The sequence below is a fragment of the Arvicola amphibius genome, chromosome 4, assembly GCF_903992535.2.
Source record: "Arvicola amphibius chromosome 4, mArvAmp1.2, whole genome shotgun sequence".
In the NCBI taxonomy this organism is placed as follows: Eukaryota; Metazoa; Chordata; class Mammalia; order Rodentia; family Cricetidae; genus Arvicola; species Arvicola amphibius.
The window spans coordinates 58,929,674-58,953,532 of NC_052050.1; the positions used below are offsets into that span (position 1 = coordinate 58,929,674).

At 48.2% G+C, this 23,859-nt stretch overlaps 1 protein-coding gene across 1 annotated transcript in view; it reads right to left on the reverse strand.

Annotated features, from left to right (window-relative positions):
- Specc1 (sperm antigen with calponin homology and coiled-coil domains 1) overlaps positions 1-22,889 on the reverse strand; it is a 221,276-nt gene extending 198,387 nt beyond the window's left edge. The window contains exon 1 of the mRNA XM_038326804.1: positions 22,792-22,889. The gene's annotated coding sequence lies outside the window, so the exon portion shown is untranslated. The remainder of the gene's footprint in view (positions 1-22,791) is intronic.
- Positions 22,890-23,859: the final 970 nt, after the last annotated feature.

Genomic DNA, 23,859 nt, shown 5'->3' on the forward strand with positions numbered 1-23,859 from the left:
TAACCAAGAATCATCTCCTCCGATGAGAGCAGGATATCAAAACTGGCAGGCAGTTTAGAGAGAGGAACCACCGTTCTTGTCCTTGGCCATATGCCAGCAAGGTCTTGTCCTGGCTCAAGGGCACAAATAGCAGATAGGGTCTCTTTGTTTCCTGGTCTGGTTTCTTATTAATTTTCTTCTCCTTTTACACAACTAGAATGAGCCCTACTGCCTAGAAACTATACACGAAGACATAGCTGAAACTACAAAGCATCTAGACTTAGTCAGGCCAACTGGACTGACCAGCTTACCTCCCCATGCCGTTTCTAAATTCTACAAGAAGTCCTCAGCCTAGCAGTTTGATGGTAGCCCATTTTCTGGGACCCTCTCCTGCTATTTAGGAGTTCTGCCTTCCTTCTTTCTCTTAAGTTCCCACCTAAAACCCTATACTAACACTGCTTTCTAAGCTCATCTTCCCATCATCTGTGAACGTCATTCTGAGTTCATGAGAAAAGAGGCCCAGAAGCCACTGGTTTGGAATAGCTCTGCTGTCCATTGGTTTGTCTGGGACCTTAGCGCTGTGAGATCAAAACAGTCATGGCAAGGAGAAGTAAGTGAGGAGGGAGGATCCGTCCCTGTGCTGCCAGATGGAAAGGCAGCCATAGTGTCTGCCCCTCAGGCTCCGTGTCTTAGGAACATACTAAATTTCACTCTGTCCTCTACTCCAACCCTGATGAAGGCCCTCTCTGTCTCCTGAAATCCTGGCAGTCCCTGGCCCCTCCTAGCCTTGGGCTCTTTTCTTCTTCTTCTTCTTCTTCTTCTTCTTCTTCTTCTTCTTCTTCTTCTTCTTCTTCTTCTTCTTCTTCTTCTTCTTCTTCTTCCTCTTCCTCCTCCTTCCCTCTTCCTCTTCCTCTTCCTCTTCCCCTTCCCCTCCTCCTCCTCCTCCTCCTCCTCCTCCTCCTCCTTCTCCTCCTCCTCCTTTGGCTTTTGAGACAGGGTTTCTCTGTGGCTTTGGAGCCTGTCCTGAAACTAGCTTTTGTAGACCAGGCTGGCCTTGAACTCACAGAGATCTGCCTGCCTCTGCTGGGATTAAAGGCATGCGCCACCACCGCCCAGCCCTTGGGCTCTTCTGAAACAGACTTGAGAGAGGTGGATGGATCCCCTGCGCTGCCTGTAGAGCTCAGGCTAACACTGGCCTTGCTGTCTCTTCTCTCCCAGGAAGGCCTCCTGCTGGACAGGGAGCAGGTGCACTCCAGGCCTGTCCTATGCAGAGCCCTTCCACTCACCCCCCCACCCATTGCTTCTGCTACCTCCCCCTCAGTAGCCACCCTAGTCCTGGCTCCCTGACACACAGAGAACCCTTACTTCACAAGACCTGCAGTGACCAGGTAGCCGTGTGCCATTCCACTTTGAGTGGAAGGTGCTGGCAAATGCCCCATGTGGATGGTTCCTTAAATTACCTCAACCCTGGGAGGTGTTGCCTGGCACCACAGTCAGAATATTGGGTATCCCCCAAACTCACACACTGAAACCAAAGCTCCCATGTGGTACTCTTGGGAAGCAGGACATCTGGGAGACGACAATTGGGTCAGGAGAGCAGACCCCTTTCAAAAGGACCAGTGCCCTTACAGAAATGGCCTGGGGGAACATTTTTGGCCTTCCTTGAAGTGGGGACACATGAGAAGGTGACACCATGAACCAGGCACAGAGCTCTCATTAGACACTGAATCTGCTGGCCCTGTCTCAGGTTTGCCAACCCCTCAGCTGGGAGCAGTGACGTCCGGTCATTTACAAGGCATCCACTTTAGCTCTAACCAACTAAAACCCTCCCGTTAGACCGAGGAGGAAATCTCCTTTGACTCAGGGAGCTCAAGATATTTGCCTAGAACACAGAACTCATCTGTAGCCAAGATTGAAAGCAGGGGTGGACAGACTATCCGGGTTACCTGCACCCTCATGTGAAACAAGAGTTCTATGGATGACACACACTCCCCCCCCCCCCCCCCCGTAGGTCTAGCTCCTCGATGATTGGGCATGTCTGAACTCTGGGCCTCCCAATATCAGACGGCGTTACAAGCAGCAATGTCACAAACCAGCGAAGGGCTAAAGGTGTACATCACATGCAGGGCCGGCAGAAGACTCTTCACAAATGCTAGCTCTCTTCTGTCAACTATGTCGATCAGCCATTGCTTATTAGCTCGACAATACACCGCCACTGATGAACTAAATCTTCAGGTCGGGGGCTGCCGGGCGTGCCGGGCAAGTGTTCTTCCTGTGCTCTGAACAGCCTGTTTTCATTTGGAAATACGGGCATGGAGAAGTAGAGAGGAAAATAAACACTGAGGCAGATGACTTACAGTCTTAGGTTTGGTTCTAGAAAATCTGGGCTGCCGCAAGATAAACACAGGTGGGCACACTCGCTGAGTAATGGCTCTCTCCTGGACATGAATTAGTAACAGAAAAAGAAATGGGTGGCCTCTAGCCAAGCACGGGGTAGCCAGAAGGGAAAAAAAAAAGTTTCTAGCCTTAACTCTCTGACTTCTTAAACTCCTCATAAACAATACAAAGGGTCAAATCAATTAAGGAATTACTGTTGAATTTGAGAATTCATTCGAGAGAAGGGATGGGAGCTGGAGGGAGGGCATGGAGGGAGGGTCTTCCCAGGGTGTTTTCTCTTTCAAAGTTCAAGCATTTTATTTTGATGCCAAGCTTCATTCCTGTTCAGAAGAGTGTATGATTACATTTAAACTGTCCCCCATGAACCGCCCAGCATAAAGTAGTGAAGGAAGAGGAAAGGGAGGGGAGGAGGGCACAGAGGAATATAAAAAGGTGCTATGCTCCAGCAAAGCCTAGGAACTGTGGTCTTCCCGGCCTGTGCTGGGGCTAGCTGTGGGCCTTATCGCCATTTCCCTTTTAAGGCAAGAAAACTGGAAGGCGACCGGGAAAGCATTCTGGATGAACAGAAAAGAATGAGTCTCCAAGAGTGGGAGGGCGCTCAGGTCTCAGCTGCAAGCACAATGAGCAGTCGGAAGCAGAAAGCTAAAGCATTCAATCTGGAGAGCTAAGAAAATAGGAATGTGCACATAGCTCAATTACCATGGGACCCGGCAGGAAGTGCAGCGCCAGGGCTCAACATGCTGAAAATATCTAGCCAAAGACTGTTAGGACTGTATTAAGTTTGCTCCAGACATTTGGATGTGCCAGTTCCAGGACTGAGATAACTCTGCCCCCAGGGGACTCAGGCATTTACCAAGTCAACTTGGGGCGCTACTGCATGAGGCTGGAGGTGCCATTGGGCATCCTACCCACCAAAGGAATCACATGACCATGAAGCATCTAAGTCAAGATGTCAGTGATGCTGTGGGGGAAGAAGCAGTGTCGGGGTTGCAGGGTCTTGGACAGGCACCTGCTGAGCTTCCTGTGGAACACAGCACTGAGAACTGCCCTCGGACTTCAGTGATGGTCACAGGAAATGCTTCCAAAATGATTACTTCCTGTGGCTTGGAGATGAAAGAAATCGTCCCAACAGACTCAAATTCCTTCGTGGTCAACAGGGAAAAGAAAAGTTTTCCACACAGCATCAGAAGAGATGCTGAAAACCAGGACTCACTAGTCCCATCGTCAGACAAGAGCTACGGAGGAGCAAATGGAGCACTGGCATATCACAGACTGCAAAGAAATGCCGTCGGGAAGTCACGGCGCTCTGCCAAGGGCGGGACGCAAAGCAACAGAGACAGGGCATAACCTGGAATGAGAGGCCAGGGCGGGGGGCAGTCATGACTATGAAATGCAGGTGGTGGGGGAGGCCATAATCTGCGGCTATGTTGAGATCAAGTGCTCAGAACTACTAGTCTAGGGCGAACTTCTGCTCCAAAGCCAAACCAAGCTGGCATCCTGGAGAGTGTGGTGACCACTAATGGGCAGTTATTTCCTTACTTATCCTGTGGCTTCACATCAGAGGCTAGAAGTGGGTGAAACAAAGCTGTCGGAAAAGGAGATGGAAATTGAATCCCTCAAGAGCCCTCTCTTTGGGAACAGCTTTAAAGAACACGCGGCAGAGGAACAAAGTGAGAAGGAGAGGGAGCCGAAGGCTTTCATGCTTAGTCAGGCTGAAGCATCCTGAGTCATATTTGTTCCGTCCTGGTTTGGGGCATCTGGTGCAGGCCTCCACTTCTGCCTGGAATGCCTCCTGGGAAACTGGGTTGAGAGGAATAAGGGCATGGCAGGGTTTGTAGAACCCCGGGGCTATTAGCCTCAGCACCTCCAGCCTGTGGGGACAGTGGAAGAGGCAGCTAGGGCCCAGAGAGAGCTGGACCAAGATCCAGAAGATACAGAGGATGCAGCTGGGGAAGAACCACTTCTCCCCTCCCCACAGAGTGCCAGCGAGGCTGGACTGTGAGCCCAGTGTCTCTGGTGGCCTTGCATGGCACAAACACAGGAAACCGAGGACACCCGCCCAGCTCTCTTGGCTGGCTCCCTTAAACACTACCTTCCAAAGTGGACTCAAGTCTCCTCCTGCTAGATTCTGTTTCTCCAGCCACAAAGGGCTCCTCAGGGCTCCAAGGCAGTCTGTCCCCTTACCCACCTGCCAAACAGATCTGCAAGCCTACCCAGAGGGCATCCTCACGGAGACAGCCTGTTTACAAGCTTCGGCAGAGTCCTGAGCAGATAGATAGAGCCTCATAACCAGTCTCACCCCAACTTCCCCATCTGTCTTCAGCACCAACTTTCTTTGAGTCATCTAGCTTCAACCTTCGGCATCATTTTGGACTCCACCCTAGGGACTCATTTCTCAAATCCACAGTTATGGATGTGCAGATCAGGCCTTTGTACCCAGCAGAAACCTGTGCCAACACCCCACTCGCCCCTCCTTGTATTCCTGCCAGACTTCTACAGGTTCACTTGGGGTCAGTCACTTCCTCTTAAAAACCCTTCGTTTCTCCTTACTTTTAAGCTGGTGTTTGCCAATACCGTGAGCCAGCACAATGAGCAGCAATTCCTCTTACTGTCTCTCATGTTCCTGACTCCCTTGCCAGGCAGCCACTGACATCTACAGTTTACACATCGGAGCTAAGGAATAAGAAGGCTGCTAACTCCCCGAGGCACGCCAGGCAGTGCCACCTTCCACTGTGCAGCTAATCCTAGGCCACAGTTCCTCCTCATTCACCATCCTCGTCCATTCTGGGTATTACAACGAAATGCCTGACGGGGCTGAGGATGCAGCTCAGGTGAAGACTGCTTGCTTCTGTGGCATGCACAAGACCCTGGGCTCAAGCCCCAGCACTACAAAAACAAAAGAAAAACCAAACTAAGCCAAACAAATCAACAAAGAACAAAAATCTTTACTGGGTAATTAAGGGGTATTTTTGTGTGTGAGGGCATTTCCAGACACAGGGGACATGTGGGAACACAAACGAGGGAGACCATTCTGTGCGGGTGGCACCATCCAATAGGTTGGAAGCCTGATGCCACAGAAGTGAAGAGGAAGCCAGCAAGTGTCAGGTCCTCCCCCGACACACACGCCCAGCAAAACGGTGCTCTGCCAAAAGCAATTTAGCCAACCAACCATGCTTGGAATCTCTGACACTGTGACCCAAAATGAACTTTTGCTCGGTGTCCTAGTTAGGGTCACTGTCGCTGGTATGAAATACCAACAACCAAACAGCGTGGGGAGGAAGGGGTTCATTTTAGCTCACACTTCCAGGAGACTGTCCATCGCTGAGGCTCTGATGTCAGGGCGGGAATTCAAAGGGGGTAGGGACCTGGAGGCGGGAGCTGATTGATGTGGAGGCAATGGAGGGTGCTGCTCACTGGCTTTCTCCTCATGGCTTGCTCAGCCTGCTTTCTTGTAGAACCCAGGACCACCAGCCTAGGGATGGCCCCACCCACAATGGCCTGGCCCTCCCATATCAGTCACTAATAAAGAAAATGTCTTACAGGCTTGCCTGCAGAGCAATCTTATGTTGCTTTCTTTTGGTTTGTTTGTTTGTTTGTTATTGTCTTTTGAGACAGGATTTCTCTGTGTAGCCCTGGCTGTCCTGGAAGACACTCTGTAGACCACCACCACCACCACCGCCTGGTGGGCAACCCAGTCGTAGTAGGGCATTTTCTCAGTTGGGGCTCCAGCCTCTCAGGTGACTCTAGCCTGTGTCAAGATGACATAAGATTACCCAGCATGCTCTCTTTGCTCATCTCACGTGTTTTGTCACAGGAATGGGAAATACAGCGTAGCTCACAAGGGGTGTTGTGCGTCAGTAGAGTGTGTGCTTACCACACACACCCAATACCCTGGGTTCAAACCCCAGCAAAGAAACACACAACGCACACCCCAACAAAATACATTGTGTCACATCCTACACAGAACATACTAGCCCCTCACTTCTCATTGCATTTGGAATAAAAAGCCAAGCCATGTAGCATGACCCCCATGGTCTCAGGCCATGTCTAGCTCTCTACTTTGGCCCCAGTGCTAACTAACCCCTGTTCACTCCACTTCAACCAGACAAGTTGTTCAGCTCCTTGAGACATCTGCTCTCTCTTAGTGAACTCTGTGCCTACTACTCCCTCTGTGCCTGCTCCTCCCTCTGTGCCTGCTCCTCCCCCTGTTCCTGCTGCTCCCTCTGTGCCGGCTTCTCCCCCTGTGCCTGCTTCTCCCTCTGTGCTTGCTGCTCCCTTTGTGCCTGATCCACCCCTGTTCCTGCTTCTCCTCCTGTTCCTGCTGCTCTCACTGTGCCTGCTGCTCCCTCTGTGCCTGCTCCTCCCCCTGTTCCAGCTGCTCCCTCTGTGCTGGCTTCTCCCCCGTGCCTGCTTCTCCCTCTGTGCTTGCTGTTCCCTTTGTGCCTGATCCACCCCTGTTCCTGCTGCTCCCCCTGTGCCTGCTGCTCTCTCTGTGTGTGAATTTCTCCCAGATGCTCACATTTCGGGGTTGCTCATCCTGGGTCCTGTCTCTCTTTTAAGAACACTTTCTCTAAGCCGGGCAGTGGTGGCGCACGCCTTTAATTCCAGCACTCGGGAGGCAGAGGCAGGCGGATCTCTGTGAGTTTGAGACCAGCCTGGTCTACAAGAGCTAGTTCCAGGACAGGCTCCAAAGCCACAGAGAAACCCTGTCTCGAAAAACCAGAAAAAAAAAAAAGAAAAAAAAAAAGAACACTTTCTCTGAGAGGTTCTAGCATAGTGCTTCCACCCAGCTGACAGTCCCCAGTTTATCTCTTCAAAGCCTTTATCGACAAACCATGACCAGTGTGGCCATCCATTACCTGTGATTGATCACTTCTCACTGCCTCTCCCATCACATGGTTCTAATCTCTGGTTACAAATGAACATGAAAGGTTTGTGTGCTAAAGGCTTGGTCTCCAGTCTGTGTTTCTAATGGGGCCTGGTGAAACCTTTATGAAAAACCAAGTCACTGGGAGCATGCCCTAGACGGAGACATCGGACTTCGGCCCTCCCTCCTCTCTCTCTGCTTCCTGGACACTAAATGGGCAGTTCCCTCTGCCTCATGCTGGGCTGGATTGCCACAGACCTAAAAGTAATAGGACCACACATTTACCACCTAAAAGAGGGTATGCAAGTGAGCGGGTGCCTGCTCTTGAGCCCATTCAGCTCCCAAACTCCCAGAGGGCACACAGGCCCTGCAATGGGATAGGGTCACTAAGTTGGTGCTGAGTTAATGGGTAAGTACAAAGCAGAACTAGAACACACTAGCATGCCTCTTCTAAAAGACAGTTGACATCACTCAGAGAAAGGCCCCACACTGCTCTCAGCACGAGAATGTCATCGCTAGAGCTATGGAGTGTTTTGGTACCATCGGCAGCAGATATAGTCATGCTGATGCACAGCCATGTACATCATACATCTTAATTTCATTAACTCATATTGGCGAGGTGGCTCAGCGGGTAAGGACACTTCCCACCAAGACTGACCACCTGAATTTGATCCCTCGATCCCACATGATGGGTGGAGAGAACCAACTTCCCACAGTTGACCTCCAACCTTCACAGGTATACCACAGTCCGTGCTGCCTCCCACTGAGTGAGCACGCACACACACACACACACACACACACACACACACAAATGTAATAAAAAAAATACTTAAAGAAAACAGTTCCTAAAGTTATTCAATGCCAAATCTCTAAAATAATTCACTGCTCCTTATCATTTCAAAGATTCACAGTTTATGGGGTTTTAAATGCTCTTCTTAAAATGACATTTTTATCTGTTGTTTATGTACGTGCATGCCACAGTGCATGTGTGGAGGTCAGAGGACAACTTGCAGGGATCTATTCTCTACTCCCACCGTGTGGATCCCAGGGACTGAACTCAGGTTCTCAGGCTTGGGTGCAGGTGTCCGCCTACTAAGCAATCTTGCTGGTCCAGTTTGTGGTGGTAATAACCAGATGTCTTAATAGAAATAGAATGAATGAATGTATATAAGTCGACACTTCCAAATGTGAGGACTGGTGGTAACCAAAGGTTTATGGAACTAATACCTCAAAGATCTGTCACTGGGGACTGTATCCATACTTTCTTTGTTCCTGAGACCCCTGTGTAGACTGGGACAAGGGGCACAGCTTCTAAGACAACAAGCAAATTCTGTCTCATTTTCCAGAATTTCCTCTCAGGGACAATGCAAGGACTTTAGGGCACCCCACCCCACCCAGAAAAAACCCTGAGCCCTTCACCTATATCCGAACTACTGACATTCAAGAGGGAGGGGACAAACTTTGCCCACTGCACTGCTGAATGTAGCCCCTCTGTGACAAGAGCCCCCACCTATGAGGGGGCAAAGCCACCCTCCCACACCACATCCACTATTTTTTCTTTCTTTGCAGGGGGAGGTTTGAGACAGGGTTTTTCTGTGGCTTTGAAGCCTGTCCTAGAACTAGCTCTTGTAGACCAGGCTGGCCTCGAACTCACAAAGATCCACCTGCCTCTGCCTCCTGAGTGCTGAGATGAAAGGTGTGTGCCACCAAGCCTGGATACAAGTAAATATTTTATTGATGGAAAAAGAAAAAAGAGCTGGGCAGTGGTGGCGCACACCTTTAATTCCAGCACTCGGGAGGCAGAGGCAGGCAGATCTCTGTGAGTTCGATGCCAGCCTGGTCTACAAGGAGAGTTCCAGGACAGCCAGAACATATTGAGACCCTGACTCCCCAAAAAAATTAATTTTGTGGGTTTTTTTTTCACTCAAAATTTAAAAGTTGGCATTGTCCAGAAATTTTAACAGGCTTATAATTGTCACAGAGTTGAACTGTTGAAATGCATTCATTGAAACATTCTGACTTGCATTAATGCTTTACAACCCACATACATACTAAAAATTACCACACAAATGAAAATGGAAATGGAAAACTTTCCAATAGCTAACTCCGGTCCCTTATTTTTCCACACACAGTTGGACACTTAGGTAACTTTTGACCCCATGAAAAAAATCTCTAACCTTCAGAATTACTGGAAACAATAAGAAGGGGCTAATTTCTTTTCCAGAATGAAATGTTTCCCCTCATAGTGAGTTCTTACACACGTGTATGCAGCATGCTAGCTGGATACGTTCTGGAATAATTGCTACACGTTTAGCATGGCTAGAACAGGCTGGTATCCTGACAAAGGCTGACCATACAGGCCTCGCCTGCCTCCTGCAAAGCATCCACAGCTGCACCGAGCATCACAAGTTCAGGGGACTCCTGATAGCGTCCGATCCCACGAGGGCCACGGCATCACATACCCACTGCTTTGTCTTCCCCTCTGCCTCTCTGACCACGGGAAGACATCAGTAGAGAAGCCAACACCAGTTCCAACACCAGTTCCACAAACCCGGGACGGGCAGCCCTCAAGCCCCATGCCTGCCCCATGCTGCATATATTGCAGATGAAGGTCACAAGAGAGTTCACAAAAATCATCAAGACTGCCCTCAGAATTGAAGCAGGCACTGTAGAAGCATCCAACCCACACCCATACTGTGGTGTTGTTGTTATAACCCATACTGACCTCAAGATCACTGTCACCTCAGGGCGTGGTGGCCCATGCCTTTATTCCCAGCACTAAGAAGGCAAGGGAAATCTCTGAGTTACAAGCCAGCCAGGGCTATAAAGTGAGACTGTAGATAGACAGACAGGTGGACGGAAGGACAGACAGATGGATGGATGGATGGATGGATGTCTTCCTGTTTTTGGAATACTGCAATTATAGGTGTCTGTCACTAACCCAGCTATAACCCCTGCAGATTCAGAGAGCTGGTGTCAGCTTGTCGCTACCTAGGAACATGCTACCTAGACAGTAAGCTCTGCAGGTCACATGACGAGACATCCCCAGATGGTTTATTTACTCTGATGCTTTAACCATGATTATCTTCTCTTCCCCCTTGGAGACACACACTCAGCTCTGCCACCCTCCCCGCTCATCCTTATCCGACATCAAATGCAGGCAGAGAACACCAGGGAGGGGGTTCACTGAACAAATGACCAGGCTAACTTGATTGCTGGCCCTGTGCGTGTGCAGTCACACATATGAACCCACGTGAGAGCGGGCATCAGGAGGAGACAGGCAACTGAAGGAGTAAATGCTGAGCCCGGTAAAACTCAGAACTGTAAGAGAAAAGGACAAGGCTGGTCTTTGGCTCCTCTTGCCACCAGCTCCAGGATGACCATGTCTTTGACCTGATGCCTTCAGAGTCCTACAGTCTCTGACACAGTCACGAAGGCCTCCGATCAGGTGGAAAAGAATCTTCAGTGCCATTTCTGTATTCGGCAACACAGCCCAAGGCCCTGTAAGCTTGAAGAGCTCAATACAGAGGGGCTCAAGTGAACCCCCACATCACGGAATGCTGTGGCCCGGGTGTCAAGGAGTCTGTCTGGCAGATGAGGCTGCAAGGCTTCTTGGGAGCGCTGTCAGTCTGGGACTAGAAAGGGAGGTATGAACTGGGTTACAAGATACTGAACGAGCTGTTTCCTCAGGAGAGCTGGTGCTCTCCCACCATGATCCCCGTGCCTTCTGGGACCCCTTGACAACTTGGTTCCAACACCTTGAAGCTACAAAGGAGCATTGTGGCAGCAGTGGCACTGCCCACGTGGTGGAGGTAATGTGCCAGGGGCTGGCTCCCATCTCTGGTCCCCAAAGCCATGGAGCTGCCTGCAGGACTGTGAACAGCAGAGGCCTTGGGTGCAGCGGACACAGACAGTAGCAACCCCAGGAAGTGTGCTGGTTGGAACAGAAGTCACCTGAAGCCCGGGTAGTAATTAACATCACTCCCGGGATCAACCTTGAACACCAAGAGAAGGAAGAATATAGCTGAAGTTTCTAAGGACATAGAGGATCGTGGGACCTAATTTACAGCTACATTGTAACCATGGTGCCCCAAGTGCAGAGGACACCCACCATTCCCTGGTGAACAGTGAAAGTCTAGCCCTCACACCTCACACACGCATAGGTCTGTGGGTGGCTGCCCTTGCTCAGAGCACTGAGTCCTGCATTTCTTTATTGTTGCCGGATTAAGTGAAATCAGCGACGCAGCTATTTCTTTTTTGTTCTCGCATTTCTGAATTTCTCTTTTCTAACCCGCAGGCTTTAGCTATCTTCCTGGAGTGCCAGCTGGCTAATGAAAGCAACCGCTGTGCTTTGCAGGGTTAATGGATTCAGTGGCTTCACTGTGCCCCATCTCAGCATCAATGCTTCTCAGATTGGGTTTTAAATACACATAAAACCCACACGCTGAGGGATAATTTTGTCGGCTGCTCCTGGGATTACCTGGTTGCAACCCACTCTTTGCACAGTCCCCAAAAGTAATTCTCCAGGGACAGCAAGTACAGTAATCAGCTATGTGATCTGTGCCTAGGGTGGTGGGACGCAGTTATGTAACAGCCTTGTTTCCTGTTATGATAGGATCACACCGAACCTTCAACGGGCAGGACATGGTCTATCCTGAAGCCACCCAGCTTTTCTTTATTTCAGGACAGGAGACACTGAGTAGTCCATATGTGGCCCTGGTTCCCTTCTGTCCCCTTCTGCCGGCCTCCTGGCACACAGACAGTTGCAGGGACACCATCACCCAGACCGAGGCCTCCCTAAAACCTCTTAAACCCTACAATAACAGGCTTCCCTTCTGTGCATCCTCTCTTCCTAACTCCCCTCTCTGGGGAGCCGTGCTTAGACAGCCAGTCCTAACAGTGCTGTTCCCAAGCTCCCCAGCTCTCCTTTCACCTCAGGAAAGTCCCCACCCACGGCCCAAATGCCCTGCAAGGAAGGCCTCTTGGGTGGTGCAGCCTGCCTAAGCCCAGATTCTGCTCCACAGAACATTTTAAAGAAAGATCACAGACTAAAACTTGAAATCTAAGACCAAAAAATGTCTTGAGAACAGGAGGCAATCTTTGTGACCAGGAGGTAGACAAAGGTTCCTTTGGTGTAAGGCCAAATGCATAATCCATAAAATAAACCTAGGACCCTCTCAGTGCCCGGGCAGTGGAGACACGGAGGACCAGGAATCCAGGGTTACATTGACCACAGAGTGAGACCAACCCAGACTACATGAGACCCTGTCTCAAAATACCAAAAAAACTAAAACAAAAATCCCCACAGATTGGAAATTATCAAGTACAAACTTCTGTTCTTCAAAAGACGCCGCCAAGAAACTAAAAGCCACTCCATGAGAAAACACAAACCCGGAAAGCACTTGAGTTTTAGGTTCACAAAGAGCTCATGAAACTCAATTATAAAAAAAAAAAAATCGTAAGAATAACAGCAATGTGCACAGTTCAAGAAAACGTGATCAAAATGTAAAGCAGCATCTCAGAGATGAACATATCTGGTTCGAATTTTGTTTGTTTGCTTGCTTTTTGTCTTTGAGACAGGGTCTCTCTGTGTAGCCCTGGCTGTCCTGGAACTCCATCTGTATGTAGAACAGGCTGGCCTTAAACTCACAGAGATCCCCCTGCCTCTGCCTCCTGAGTGCTAGGATTAAAGGCGTGTGCCACTGTGGCTGGGCTGCAACTAACATATCCGAATGGCAAAGGGACACGGGAAAGATGCTGGATGTCACTAGTCATCAAGAAAGCACAAGGCAGCGTGGCTGCTGGCCAGCGCTCAACCTCCTAGCAGAGATGGAGGCACTCACATCCAGGGGCAGACATGGATTGTGGGAGGCATAATGTGCAGCTATGAGAAGGGCAAACAAACAAACCAAAAACAAAAGGAAAAAGATTATAGTGCTGGCAAAGCTACGAAGCAACTACAGCTCCTAATCTGATGCCCGGGTAAAGGGGAAGTCCTTCTGTAAAACAATGAGGCAGTTTCGTAAAAACTGTACTCTCTGACATGGAATCAGGAACCCACTCCTTAGTGCTTACTTAGAGAAATAAATTCTCATTCAAACAAATGTTCTTGGCAATGCCAATGTCCAGAGAAGTTTGATTCATATCATTGAACCCCAGAAATAACCTCGTTACCCTTCGGGGTAGGTAGATAGACTGGCATATCCACTAATTAAAAGGAATGAAACGAAATGAAATTCCTCGGTGGTAGAGAAAATACCAAGCATTTATAAGAGTCATGGTTCAAAATCTACCACCATTCAATAGGCCAGCTGGTAAGAAAGAACAAACTGAAAATAAAACAATCAGAAGTAAAGAGATGGGGGTTAGAGAGATGGCTCAGCAGTGAAGAGCTCCAGCTGCTCTTCCAGAGGACCCAGGTTCAATTCCCAGCACCTATGTGGTGACTCACTACCAACTGTAACTCTAGTTCCAGGTAATCCAACACCCTCATATAGAGCATATACAGATGAAACACCAATGCACATAAAATAAATAAATCAATCTTTTTTTTATAAAAAGTAAAGAGACAACCTACAACCTAAAGTATTTGAAAACTAATGAACATAAAATAATCCAAGAAGGCATTAATGTCCAGTGCACACAAGGAACTCAATTCAACTTCAAAACAAACACCAAGCAATATGATTAAACAATAGGCAAAAAGAACTGAAGAAATATTTCTCAAAAGAATATATACTTGGGAGGCAGAGGCAGGCAGATCTCTGTAAGTCTGAGGCCAGCCTGTGCTACAGAGTGAGTTCCAGGACAGCCAGGGCTATAGAGAGAGAGAGCCCATCTCAAAGGAAAAAAAAAGAATATATACAAAAGGCCAATGGTTAGATTTTAAAACACTCAGTTCTAGGTAGATTGCTCAGTGGATAAACTGCTTTCTATGCAAGTGTGAAGACCTGAGTTTGAATCTCCAGAACCCAGGTGGAGCCAGGCACATGTGGTAGCAAGTTTCTATAATTTCTGTGTGTCCTAAGAGATGGCAGGCAGATGAAGGCAAACCGGCTCCTATTATTTCCTGAGCTTTGGTACACCGGGAGACGGAAAGTCAGGCCCTAGAAAAACACAACGGCTGCACGGTTTCATTCTTTCACCTGTCTAGCAAGCATTCTGGGACTGCCTCATGTACCTCAGACACTGTAGCAAGCATCATGGCACAAGGACAAGCAAAATCAGCCCTATCCCTCCCACCTGGGTTCATGGTCCAATACAGAGAACAGAAATACATATTGGGAAAAAAAAAAAAGGGAAATGCTTCCCCAAGAAGAGACATACCCAAATCAGGAGGGGAAGACTCTGGTGACATTGTGGTGGTGACATTGACAGGAGGGAGCATAACAGCATTAGGAGTGGAGACACCAAAGCCAGAGGAGGGAAGACTGCGGGTGGGACTCAGGGCTGCTGGTGGACCTCAGGAGGGCCACGCTGACCTCATCATCTATCCCGGTCCCTCCAGGCGGACGCAGCCCTCCCCAGGAACAGTCTATGAGACCATCAAATCACACAACACAAGCTGGTCCACCGAAGCTTCTGTACGGCATTTCCCATGGCGGCTCACTCTACCAAGGCTCCCTGTACCATATAAAGCCAGGATTTACTTTACCTCATCGGAAAGAGAGATGAAGTTCCTTGGAGGCCTGAGTACCTCAGAGATCCTCACAATGCTGGACTTGGTGAACACTTATACCCTTAGAGCATCTCCCAGCACCCCACCCTTTAACCTGTCCCTCCTTCCCCTCCCCTAGGGGAGGTGGAAAAGGCCATCTGTGGCTCGTTCTTCTGAAGCAGGGCTGCCTATTTCAGGCCCTCATGGTTCTTCCCATGAGGAGGCCGTTACCGCAGCAACCAGGTATGGTTTCCACACAGACCTGCCTCGGGGGAACCCCTGCTCCCCAAGATGTAAACCATTGCTGACTTACCTCACACACTCTCAGAATTACCCAAAAAAATACATCTCTCCAAGTCTCTCTCATCTCTCGGGCAGCCTTCGTACGGAGCTGACTAACAGCACGGTTTCTGCTTGTTAATGCCTCAGCCTGATAAGTTTCCTTCCTCCCTATAAACAGCGGCTCTGTGACCAAACCCACCCTGCCTTCAGCCTTCCCAGCAAGGCGTTTAAATCTGAACTGTTACACTTGGCTTTCCTCACACTCTCCTTGTTTCTCACACGGTAATTCGGTGTTTCCGTCTGTTGCTAATGGAAGGTGGGTTTGGGGACTGTAGACGTCTTGGTGGCTGGCAATGGCGACAGCCACGAGAAGAGGAATTGATGACTAAATTCTGTCATCCTAGAGGAAAAAAAATGTTGAAGTGGGGGGAGAAGAAAAGAGGAAGCGGGAAGAACTGGAGTGGTGGAATTAGCAGGAGGTGAAAAGGGGCACAATGGTGGCCAGGAGAGGCCCCAGTGAAGATGCAGACACCGCAGGAGCTTCCCAGAACAGCCCCAGCTCAATATGCAAAGGACCCTCCACCTGTGACTCATCCTGCATCCTCAGGGTGACGTCATAGCTACACTCACATCACTGATATGACTCTTCAGAGTGTATATGTCCCTTTATCATGGCCTAGAACCTCCAGTTGGCATCTCTGCCATGTCCTTATCTCCTGGGTCACGATGCTGCCTGTTTCAGATTAGGTGCCGGTGTCTGCCGGGTATTTAACTAGATGCTACAGTTTGTAAGCATCCTTCAAAGATCTGTGTGCTAGAAGTTTGGTCCCCAGTATGATGATGGCATTGAGTTGGGGGACCCTTTAAGAAGCAGGACCTGTCGGGGTGAATCTACTACCCTCATTCTGCTCAACGGACACAGACTCAAACTGCCCTCCAAATTTACATCTCTATATTAGTGCAGCTCCCAGATTTCATCAGAGAAGTTTCTCTGAGCGGTAGATAATGGTTAGTGCATAAGATCACACCCGACCAGAGCGTAGAGAATAAACGTCAGGGGAGTGCTCATCCACAAATGGGACCATCACAGAAGAGGGATGGGAAGACCCTAAGAGCCAGAGATTGGAGAAGACCAAAGCAGAGCAATGTCTTCCAGATGAGTTCACGGCAGCTGCGGTTGCCTGCACCAGACTAGCATGAGACCCAGCCAGTCAACACTTGGGCATGAGCGGGGAAGGGATGCATAACCCACCCCAGTGAGGAGATTCTGAAGTGTTGACTATGCTCCAGTGAATGGCCCCACACAGGAGTGTGTAAGCTGCACAAGTTGGGCTCAATGCACGGTTGTTTGTTTGCTTGTTTGTTTAAAGAATTAAGGCTGGGGCCGGGCGGTGGTGGCGCACGCCTTTAATCCCAGCACTCGGGAGGCAGAGGCAGGCGGATCTCTGTGAGTTCGAGGCCAGCCTGGTCTACAAGAGCTAGTTCCAGGACAGGCTCTAAAAAAGCTGCAGAGAAACCCTGTCTCGAAAAACCAAAAAAAAAAAAAAAAAAAAAAAAAAGAATTAAGGCTGGTTAGGGAACAGGGCTTTAATCTTAGCACTAGGGAAGCAGAAGCAATTAGACTTACATAAGTTCAAGGCCAGCCTCGTTTACAAAGTGAGTTCCAGGCCAGCCAGGGCTACTACACAGTGAGACTCTGTCTAGAAAACCAAAAGGAAGGAAGGATGGATAAGGGGGGGAAGGTAGAAGAGAGGGAGGGAAAAAGGAATTTTAAAACAAAATTTTAAAGAAGTAGAGCCTGATAGGAGATGGTTAGGTGGTTAACATAATACTTCTGGGACCGCACCGGCTCCCTCTGCCATGCTGCAATGTATCTAGAAAGCCCTCAGCAGAGGCTGAACACATGGGGCTGCACACCTTGTACTTTTGCTCCAAGGCTGTAGGCCAAGAACTGCTTTATAATATATAAAGTACTTGGTGTTCCATCTTCTCTTATAGCAACAGAAAACAGATTAAGATGCTGGATGAAGGGTTATTTTGAACCTCGGGTGGCAGCTTTTAAATAAGGAGATAAAGAACACATGGACTCTGGGGGTGGCGCTGAGCTCCATAGGTGTTCACCGCATTAACCCTGAGGACAGGGACAGAGCAGGGAAGAGACCAGCAGGCATAACTCCGCAAGGGTTCCTTCAGTACTTGGTGTTCTGCTTTCTCAACAAGCTCCTCGCTTCTTCTGTAACCTAAATCAGGCTTCCACTGCCTTCCAGATACTCTCACTGCTATTAAAATCTGTCATCTGCTTTCCCAACTCTGGGCTTCTACATCTGGGATCCTGTTCCCAAGAATCTTCCCGCTTGTGGGTCTGAGAAATTTCCTGATTATCTATTTGTGTTACATAAATACACAAATACAGACGCATAAGAAATTCCAACACTGATGTATATCCACCCCAAAGAGAAACAGACCTTACCCTCTTTGGAGGTAGCACCACACACAGCTTGGTATTCACACATCTAGCACTTTTTATAATGATTTTGTATGTATATATAAAATAAATTATGTTTCTTAACACAACAGAAGAATTTAAACATAGATTTGATCACACTGTATGTTCTTACTTTAAAGTGTACAGTCTTGGGCAGGAACATGCCTAGTCGGTAAAGTGTTTGCCATGCAAGCACGGGGACCTGAGTTCAGATCCCAGCTCCCAGGCATGATGGCATGTGTCTGGAATCCCAGTGCTGAGGAGGTAGAGACCTGCTGCTCTTTGGGGCTTGCTGGCTGTCGAGGCTAGTCAAATCAGTGACCTCCAGGGGCAGTGACAGTGTCACAACTGAGGAAAATACCTGATGCTAATCTGTGGCCCCCGGATGCCTCTTCACAAGAACCTGCATGCGTGCACACATACGCACGCACACATGCACAACCACACAAAATGTATGGCCTTGTCTTTTTCTTTTTGAGATGGCTCTCCCTACACAGCCACGACTGGTCTGGAACTCACTCTGTAGACCAGGCTGCCCTTGAACTCAGAGATCTGCCTGCCCCTGCTCCAGAGTGCTAGGATTAAAGACCTGTGATACCATGGTATTTTCTAAGACAAATCAAGAAGTTCATGGTATTTCCTAAGATAAATCAAGGGTGTGCATTATGTATATTTTACATTTTGATGTATTTTATAAATTTGTCAAATAAAATCACTTTACTAATTTTTGTTCTGGGGTGTTAAGATTGCTAATCTTCACTTCCATATGTTCTTGTCATTGGTATTATTCATGTTGCCAGTGTTTTTGCCAAATGGCATTGTACTGCATTGCATACCCACCATAAGACTGAACACCGTGTACTTATTAGCCTGCTGTATTTTTTCCAGGAATCACCTGTTTATAAACTTTGCCCATTTTTCTTGTTTATTTTTTTTCTGATACATGGGAATCTTCATTACACAATAGCCTTTGAAGCAAGTGTGCCACACACACTTCTCCCCGCCAACCGCTAGGCTGTCTACACAGTCACAGTGTAGCAGTTCCTAATGTGTGGGGGCTCCAGATTACACAAAAGGGTTTCTTAAGCAAAAAAAGGACTACACAGAAAATTAGATAGGCGGAGTAAACAGAACAGAATGCTGGGAGGAAGAAGGCAGTGAGGCAGACGTCTCAGTTAGTCGCTATGCCTCTCCTCTCTGAGACGGACACAGGTTGAGATCTTTCTTGGTAAGACACCACCTCGTGGTTCTACACAGATTACTAAATATGGGTTAAAGCAAGATGTGAGAATTAGCCAATAAGAGGCTGAAGCTAATGGGCCAAGCAGTGTTTAAAAGAATACAGTTTTCGTGTAATTATTCTAGGGCTAAGCTAGCTGTGAGGGAGCCAGGCAGGACGAAAAGCAGGCCTGCCCGCAGCTCCTACAGAGTGGCCCCAACGGGAAGCGGCCCGCAGCTTCTTCAACACACTCATATGCATAACCCCCCCCACACACACACATACATACATAGATACAAAAATATATCGGAGACCATGGGGTTACTTATAAATGATACTGGAAAAACAGTCCAGTATTATTTTTAAATGTCAGCTTAAATCTACCATCCACACCAACCAGTAGAGTAATTGCTAGAAGGGAAGAAATTCTGTAAACAAGAAGACTCAGAAAAAGTAGGACAGATTCAACCGTGAAAAAAATACTAAATAGCCACATGTGTTCCCAATAATTCATTTTTTATTTTATCTATATACTATTTATTTTAGGGGTTTTAGGGATCAAACCCAGGGTCTTGTATATGGCTAAACAAGAATCTACCAATTTTTTTTCCCTTTGGTTATTTAAGACATGGTTTCTCTGTGTAGTCCTGGCTGTTCTGGAACTCTGTAGAGCAGGCTTGTCTCTTAATTTAGAGATCCACCTGCCTCCGCCTTCCCAGGTGCTGAAATTAAAGACATGCACCACCACCACAGGGCCTCCCAAATTCTTTTTACTTTTATTTATTTTTGGGGGGAGGGGGTTGAGACAAGGTTTCTCTGTAGCTCTGAAGCTGGTCCTGGAACTTGCTCAGTAGACCAGGCTGGTCTTGAACTCACAGAGATCAGCCTGCCTCTGCCTCCTGAGTGCTGGGAATAAAGTCATGCGCCACAACCACCCAGTCCAAAATCAATTTTTAAGATTTATTTGACTTGAAATATGCACATTTGTGTGAGTGGATAGGTATGAATACTTGGGTGCTGGTGTCCGCAGAGGTCAGAAGAGAGTGTCAGATACCCTGGAACTGCTGTTATAGGCAGCTGTGAGCTACCTGGAGTGTGTGCTGGAAACTGAATCAGAGCCCTCAGCAGGGGCAAGAAATGCTCTCAACCACTTGGCATCTTTCCAGATCCATGAAAAAAAGGTAACAATGAGCTGGGAAAGTAACCGGCAAAAGCACGCCAGACCTCACGTGGGACCGAACGTCTGACCGAAACAGCCTAAGGATGCAAGGTCTCTCTGCACTCATGGCTTTGCAAGTTTCAGTCCACGACAGGGTTGGGGGGCCCAGGGGACTGATCCTCTCATGAAGGAACCAGGGCAAGGGTGACAGGAAGCAGACTGGGCAAGGCACACCTCAGGGCTGTAGTCCTCCAACCAGGGCCACGTCCCACCTTCCCACCACAGCCAGAGTCTCCTCAATTCTGAAGCCACGGGTGGGTGAAAGCATCGGTGAAGACTGACCCCTCATCTACTCACCTGTGGGAACGCCCTCACAGAGCGCCCAGAGTCTGCCTTAGCTTAGGCGCCCTGTGTCAGACCAAGATGTCATTCAAGATCAACCATCACATATATTCCCCTAAAACCTCATAAAAGTCAGCAGCAACGAGATGGGTGCAAGACCTTAAAACAGTCAAGCGTGTTCTGCCTCTCACCTTGTTCTCCCCATGGTGGCAAAGAAATGACATTAAAACAAAATGCTCGCACACAGTGGGGAGAGAGTAACCCAGAAGCACGGACAGGCACCATTAAAAAGCTCACACCCGGGAAGCAGCTCAGGGGTACAGCACACGCTTCACACTAGGCTCTGTGTTCAGGACCCAAGACATATACAAAGCATTCACACCCTTTGACCCAGTGATGTACCACACTGGCAAATTTACAGAAATAACCCATAAACATGGTAAATGTTCTTTGATCAAAGAAAGTTACTGAAATGATATTTATAATGCAAGAAACGGAAGGGATAAAGAAAAGAAGGGAGGGGAAGGAGGGGAAAAAGACAGAGTGGAAGGGAAAAGGAGGGAGAGAAGGAGGGAAGAGAGGAGAAGCAATGCTTCTTTTTAGTTTTAAAATTTTTTATTTTTCCAATTAACTGGTTAGATTGATTATTGAGACAGAGTCTCACTATGTAGTCCTGGCTGGCCTAGAACTCACAGAGATCTACCTGCCTCTGCTTTCCAGAATCAAAGGCGTAACCTGGCTTAAAAAAAAAAAACAAAAAAACTAATTCTTAGAAACAGAATAATTTATTGATAATCATAAAACAGGGTGCTGAGCATTATTTAAAACAACCATAAGAGCACACACCCCTGAAACACTCTCACGCTCGTTTACGACTGGAAACACTGAGATATTCACTTTGACTCTGAGGGTAGGTGAGTCACTGTTTTGGCTAACTTCCAGTTGCTAACTCTTGTATCGAGCATAGCTCTGGACCAGGAAGTCAAGACGAGACTTCCCATTTGACTGCACCATCACCTGTCTGTCTGTCTGCCCGGCTGCCTGACCTTACTGCCTCCACCTCCTTGCATGTGAAATAAAGGCCACAAAGCCAGCCACATCAGGGGCTACTGTGAGCAATGAATGGATGGAATAGCACTTACGAAGCCCCTGACAGCTTTGCCTGTTCCAGGGGGAGAACTCCAAAATATCACTTTGTCATCTAGCATTTGAAAAATAAGACTGAAAAGAGATTTTTGGTTTTTTTGTTTGTTTTTTGGTTTTAAAGGATAGCTCACATGCAAGAGTTTATTTCCAATTTCGGAGTTTTTAATGAAAACCGAGTGTGGCTCATTTTGTATTCTCCTCTGCCTTTGGGGTTTCTGTCTAGAGGGCACTTGACAGTAACTCGCTTGGCAAAGGGAAGGTCCTAGAAACCGGACCTAGCGTAACTGGAACCCAGCTACTCTAAAAAGCCCCGTGTGACACAGGGAGAGTAGAGACTGGAGCTGCACTGGGACAGACAGAGCCCTGGAGGAGAACTCCAGCAGAGGCTGCAGGCTCACACCCTCACCTTTGCAGGCTGACATGTTGCAACTGACAATACAAACTCCCTGAGTTACTGAACTAAGTCATTCCAATAAAAAGTTAAGAGTCGGCCGGAAAAGAAAATCAAAGCCCAAGCTGCATTTCCAGAAAACAGTAGAAACTAAGAATAGAAATCCAGGCTCCTTTGGAAGATATGTCAGAGTACTGACAGCCTTCTGCACGGTCCAGGGAGAGGGTCACAGAAGAAACCACGGAGCACACAGCTTCCTAGTATAGCCAGGACTGTTGTGCTGTCATTACTTTGAAATTCGCCACCTAGACTTCAGACCCAGAACAAAGATGGTCCCAGCTGCCGAGCACTGGGATAGACTCTATCCCTCTGCCAGACACAAGGTCACACTCCACATGCTGTTGTCCTCCAAGGGGAAATGGCTCTAGATCCTTCTGTGGGCCAAGAATCTTAGCTTTTCTCCACACGACTTTAGACTTCTATCCAATAGAACGCACCAAGCAGGCCTGGTCTCCTTACTCACGAGGAGAACGCTCAGCATCTCTAGTGACTGGCACCCAAGGACAAGGTTTCTCGGCAGAATTTTACACAGTAACTTCAGCATGAATCATCCTGACTTTGTACAATTAAAAAAAATGACTCACAAGAAGACTGTTCCTCCCAAGATAGTATATGAGTTTCAAATGCATTTTCAGCCCCCAAAGCAGACACGCAGGGCTTGCTTCTGTGGTTCACGCACAACAGAAAAATGCGATGCTATTGTGTGAGTGGCATCAGGTCCAGGGGTGCAGCAGGCCCTCTTCCCCTGACAGCCATCTCCTAAGATTTTCCATCCCAGTCTTAAATAATAAACAGTTTCATACTTACTGCAAAGCCCTCGGCTTCTCGTGTGTCCTGGGAGCTGCTGGCCTCAGTCAGTAAGCCCTCTGCACTATTCTGAGCCAGTTGCTGCCTGGGAGGAAAACCACATTCAGCGAGTACTTGGGCAAGGCCTGCTCAGGAAGCAGGCGGGCTCTACTCCCCACGCCTCTCCCTCCCTCCCCCCACGCCACAACACACACACTTACAAGTTCACATCTATATGTGATGCAAAATCAAATCTCTCCCTGACTGAGTCCCACGTACTTAATTTAGACTTCTCCAAAATGAAACATGTAAAGATGTCAGCTGGCTAGCAATAAAAGGGAACTTCAACCCACAAGGCGCACAAATACAAACACCCTGAGATACTGAACCAAAAGAAAAAGCCAGTCTGGCCTCAAGCTTCAACCCCCTCCCACCCCTACCCCACCACACCGCACCCCATGAGTGCTGCTATTTGTAGAGTTCTAGGTTGAGAGGAAGTTGGGAACCAGGAAGCTCTTCAAAGCAGGCTCCCAGGAGCCAACTGAAAGATCTCAGAGGCCTCTTAACCACTGGGACTTCAGTAATGTGTTGTGATTTCTTTGTTCATCCTAAATAAATAGGTTCCTACTGAATTTTTAACTCAGAAAGCTTCCAAATGATATACCCGCCCTCATAAAACCTGGCTTGTGTGCCCCTTGCCTCTATATGGACTCAGCCAACCCCTGTGCGCAGCTAGCTGCTGCAACAGGGGCAATGACACTGTAGGAAATGCATGCAAGAAATTCTGTGATGGTAAACACCAAGAAAACAGCCTGGGAAAAAGAGGCAGAATTCACTCTAAATAGAATGTAAAAGCCAATGACAAGATGGGGCAAACGCACACTTACAGCCCTCACTTCGGTTATCTGCAGTCATAACGCAGGCTACGACATCATCACTCAGTGTGAGCTCCCGTGTTTGAGCACATGGTCCCCAGCTAGTAGCAATACTTTGGGATGTTGTGAAGCCTTTAGGGCACAGAACCTGACTGGAGTCACTGGGGGTGGGTCCTTGGAAGTTCTGCTGGATTCTGGTTCCAGCTGGAGCTCT